Source organism: Mizuhopecten yessoensis, unplaced genomic scaffold (genome assembly GCF_002113885.1).
Source record: "Mizuhopecten yessoensis strain PY_sf001 unplaced genomic scaffold, ASM211388v2 scaffold4631, whole genome shotgun sequence".
Classification (NCBI taxonomy): domain Eukaryota; kingdom Metazoa; phylum Mollusca; class Bivalvia; order Pectinida; family Pectinidae; genus Mizuhopecten; species Mizuhopecten yessoensis.
Window position 1 is genome coordinate 495,269 of NW_018405643.1, and position 6,000 is coordinate 501,268.

Here is a 6,000-nt window from a genome sequence, read left to right on the forward strand (position 1 = left end):
CATTGATCACACCAAAAAGGTAAATATTGACTTCACACATACGTTACTAATGACTACAGACACGAGGAAGCTATTAAATACACAAACACAAACAAAATTAACTACGCACAAGGTAAATATTGATTGCACACACAGATTAAATATTAACCACACACACACACACAAGGTAATTATTGAAGTCACACGTAAGGTAAACAATGACTACAAAACAATTATAACTATTCACCATACACACAAAGTAACATTCGACTACACATATACGGTGACTAAAGACCATACACTCAAAGTAACTTTCAATCTAACATAAGGTATATATATTTTGATTACACATGGCAAATACTGACCACTAATAAAAGGTAACAATGACTGCATACGCAACGTTGCTATTGACTACACACACAAGGTAACTATTGACTACACACAATGTAACTATTGACTACACACAATGTAACTCTTGACTACACACAAGGTAACTCTTGACTACACACAAGGTAACTATTGACAACACACAAGGTAACTATTGACTACACACAATGTAACTATTGACTACAAACAAGGTAACTATTGACTACACACAATGTATTTATTGACTACACACATTGTAACTATTGACTACACACAATTTAACTATTGACTACACACAATGTAACTATTGACTACACAGAAGGTAACTATTGACAACACACAATGAAACTATTGACTACACACAAGGTAACTATTGACTACACACAATGTAACTGTTGACTACACACAAGGTAACTATTGACTACACACAATGTAACTGTTTACTACACACAAGGTAACTATTGACTACACTCAAGGTAACTATTGACTACACACAAGGTAAATATTGACAACACACATAATGTAACTATGAACTACACATACAAGGTAAATATTGACTTCACAATGTAACTGTTTACTACACACAATGTAACTATTGACTACACACAAGGTAACTATTGACTACACACAAGGTATATATTGACTACACACACAAAGTAACTATTGACTACAAACAATGTAACTATTGACTACACACAAGGTAACTATTGACTACACACAGGGTATCTATTTACTACACACACAATGTAACTATTGACTACATACAATGTAACTATTGACCACATACAAGGTAACTATAAACTACACACAATGTAACTATTGACTACACTCATAATGTAACTATTGACTACACATACAAGGTAAATATTGACTTCACAATGTAACTGTTTACTACACACAATGTAACTATTGACTACACACAAGGTACCTATTAACTACACACACAATGTAACTATTGCCTACACACAATGATTGACTACACACAATGTAACAATTGACTACACACAATGTAACTATTAACTACACACACAATGTAACTATTAAATACACATACAAGGTAAATATTGTCTTCACAATGTAACTGTTTCCTACACACAATGTAACTATTGACTACATACAAGGTAACTATTGTCTACACACAATGTAACTATTAACTACACATACAAGGTAAATATTGACTTCACAATGTAACTGTTTACTACACACAATGTAACTATTGACTACACACACAATGTAACTATTGACTACACACAATATAACTATTGACTTCACACAAGGTAACTATTGACTACACACACAAAGTAACTATTGACTACACACACAATGTAACTATTGACTACACACAATATAACTATTGACTTCACACAAGGTAACTATTGACTACACACACAAGGTAACTATTGACTACACCCAATGTAACTATTGACTACACACAGAAGGTAACTATTGACTACACACAATGTAATTATTGACTCCACACAATGTAAATATTGACTACACACAATGATTGACACAATGTAACTGTTTACTACACACAATGTAACTATTGACTACACACACAATGTAACTATTGACTACACACAATATAACTATTGACTACACAGAAGGTAACTATTGACTACACACAAGGTAACTATTAACTACACACACAAGGTAACTATTGACTACACACCCAATGTAACTATTGACTACACACACAATGTAATTATGACTACACACAATGTAACTATTGACTACACACACAATGTAATTATGACTACACACAATGTAACTATTGCCTACACACACAATGTAACTATTGACTACACACAATATAACTATTGACTTCACACAAGGTAACTATTGACTACACACAAGGTAACTATTAACTACACACACAATGTAACTATTAAATACACATACAAGGTAAATATTGTCTTCACAATGTAACTGTTTCCTACACACAATGTAACTATTGACTACATACAATGTAACTATTGTCTACACACAATGTAACTATTAACTACACACAAGGTAACTATTGACTACACACAATGTAACTATTGACTACAACACACACAATGTAATTATGACTACACACAATGTAACTATTGCCTACACACACAATGTAACTATTGACTACACACACAATGTAACTATTGACTACACACACAATGTAACTATTGTGTAACTATTGACTACACACAATATAACTATTGACTTCACACAAGGTAACTATTGACTACACACAAGGTAACTATTGACTACACACAAGGTAACTATTGACTACACACAAGGTAACTATTAACTACACACACAAGGTAACTATTGACTACACACCCAATGTAACTATTGACTACACACACAATGTAATTATGACTACACACAATGTAACTATTGCCTACACACACAATGTAACTATTGACTACACACACAATGTAACTATTGACTACACACACAATGTAACTATTGTGTAACTATTGACTACACACAATATAACTATTGACTACACAGAAGGTAACTATTGACTACACACAAGGTAACTATTAACTACACACACAAGGTAACTATTGACTACACACACAATGTAACTATTGACTACACACAATATAACTATTGACTACACAGAAGGTAACTATTGACTACACACAATGTAATTATTGACTACACACAATGTAAATATTGACTACACACAATGATTGACTACACACAATGTAATTATTGACTACACACAATGTAACTATTGACTACACACAAGATAAATATTAACTACACACACAATGTAACTATTAACTACACACAAGGTAACTATCAACTACACACACAATGTAACTATTGCCTACACACAATGATTGACTACACACAATGTAACAATTGACTACACACAATGTAACTATTGACTACACACAATGTTACTATTAACTACACGTAATGTAACTATTAACTTCACACACAAAGTAACTATTAACTACACACAATGTAACTATTAACTACACACACAATGTAACTATTAACTACATACACAATGTAACTATTAACTACACATACAAGGTAAATATTGACTTCACAATGTAACTGTTTACTACGCACAATGTAACTATTGACTCCACACAAGGTAACTATTTACTACACACAATGTAACTATTGACTACATACAAGGTAACTATTGACTACACACAAGGTACCTATTGACTACACACACAAGGTAACTATTGACTACACACAATGTTACTATTGACTACACCCACAATGTAACTATTGACTACCCACAATGTAACTATTGACTACACGCACAATGTAACTATTGACTACGCACAGAAGGTAACTATTGACTAAACACAAGGTACCTATTGACTACACACACAAGGTAACTATCGACTACACACAATGTAACTATTGACAACACACAGAAGGTAACTCTTGACTACACACAATGTAACAATTGACTACACACAATGTAACTATTAACTACACACAATTTAACTATTAACTACACATACAAGGTAAATATTGACTTCACAATGTAACTGTTTACTACGCACAATGTAACTATTGACTACGCACAGAAGGTAACTATTGACTAAACACAAGGTACCTATTGACTACACACACAAGGAAACTATTGAATACACACAATGTAACTATTGATTACACACAAGGTAACTATTGACTACACACTCAATGTAACTATTGACTACACATACAATGTAACTATTGACTACATACAAGGTAACTATTGACTACACACAATATAACTATTGACTTCACACAAGGTAAATATTGACTACACACACAATGTAACTATTGACTACACACAAGGTAACTATTGACTACACACAATGTAACTATTGACTACACGCAAAAACTTATTATTTACTACACTCAAGATAACATTTTACCGCTCATACGTTTAGACTACGCACACATTTCAACTGTCGACCAGGTAAAGTAACTATAGGCCTTACACACAATGTATATAACCGGCCAAAAAACAAGTTTTATGTTATCCCTATTATATATTACAGCCTTATATATAGACAACTTACAGTACAGGTCAACACGTGATAATGGTGGTCAAACAATGAAAACAATTTCATTGTCAAATCTAGCCTTATTTTAATGGTCAAACCAAGCCTTGATTTAAAGAAAAAATCTTTTTGTTTACTATGTACTACACGATGACAAATTGACGTCATGCCGTGTTTTATCCACATACACATAAACACTATTCCAGACACTTATACCCACATTTTGTTCAATGTCACGTCATGCAATTTGTAATACAACTAGACTCCTTGATAGATTCGAATGGAATCGTTGATTGAGATACCGTGATCCAGCAAACTCCGATTCCTGTACAAAATCCGGCCACTTGTCATTTATTGAGCTCAGACACATTCGTCCTCAGACGATAATCTAGTCACCTCCGTTCTCAATAGATAACCAATTCACCTCCGTTCCCAAACGATAATCCAGTCACCTCCGTTCTCAGACGATTATCCAGTCACCTCCGTTCTCAGACGATTATCCATTCATCTCTGTTCTCAGACGATTATCCAGTCATCTCTGTTCTCAGACGATAATCTAGTCACCTCCGTTCTTAATAGATAACCAATTCACCTCCGTTCCCAGACGATAATCCAGTCACCTCTGTTCCGAGACGATAATGTAGTCACCTCTTTTCCCAGACGATAATCGTGTCACCTCCGTTCTCAGACGATTACCTAGTAACCTCCGTTTTCAGACGATAATCCAGTCACCTACGTTTTCAGGCGATAACCTAGTCACCTCCGTTTTCAGACGATAACCTAGTCACCTCCGTTTTCAGACGATTACCTAGTCACCTCCGTTCACCGATTGTTATCCAGTCAACTCCGTTCTCAGATGATAATCTAGTCACCTCCGTTTTCAGACGATAACAAAGTCACCTCCGTTCCCAAACGATAATCCAGTCACCTCCGTTCTCAGACGATTATCCAGTCGACTCCGTTCTCAGACGATTATCCAGTCACCTCCGTTCTCAGACGATTATCCATTCATCTCTGTTCTCAGACGATTATCCAGTCATCTCTGTTCTCAGACGATAATCTAGTCACCTCCGTTCTCAATAGATAACCAATTCACCTCCGTTCCCAGACGATAATCCAGTCACCTCTGTTCCCAGACGATAATGTAGTCACTTCTTTTCCCAGACGATAATCGTGTCACCTCCGTTCTCAGACGATTACCTAGTAACCTCCGTTTTCAGACGATAATCCAGTCACCTTCGTTTTCAGGCGATAACCTAGTCACCTCCGTTTTCAGACGATAACCTAGTCACCTCCGTTTTCAGACGATTACCTAGTCACCTCCGTTCTCCGATTGTTATCCAGTCAACTCCGTTCTCAGATGATAATCTAGTCACCTCCGTTTTCAGACGATAACCAAGTCACCTCCGTTCTCAGATGGTTATCCATCCAGTCACCTCCGTTCTCAGATGATAATCCAGTCACCTCCGTTCTGATTAGATAACCAAGACACATTCGTTCTCAATAGATAATACCGACACATTGTTCTCAATAGATAACACAGACACCTTCGTACTCAATAGATAACACAGACACCTTTGTTTTCAATATATAACCAATTCAATTTCGTTCTCAATAGATAACCCAGACACTTTCGTTCTCAATAAAT

The 6,000-nt window shown here is 35.3% G+C and overlaps 1 protein-coding gene across 1 annotated transcript in view; it reads left to right on the plus strand.

Moving 5' to 3' along the window:
• The window catches only part of LOC110449561 (protein flp-like), a 31,225-nt gene that overhangs the window by 903 nt on the left and 24,322 nt on the right, over window positions 1-6,000 (plus strand). The window lies entirely within an intron of this gene.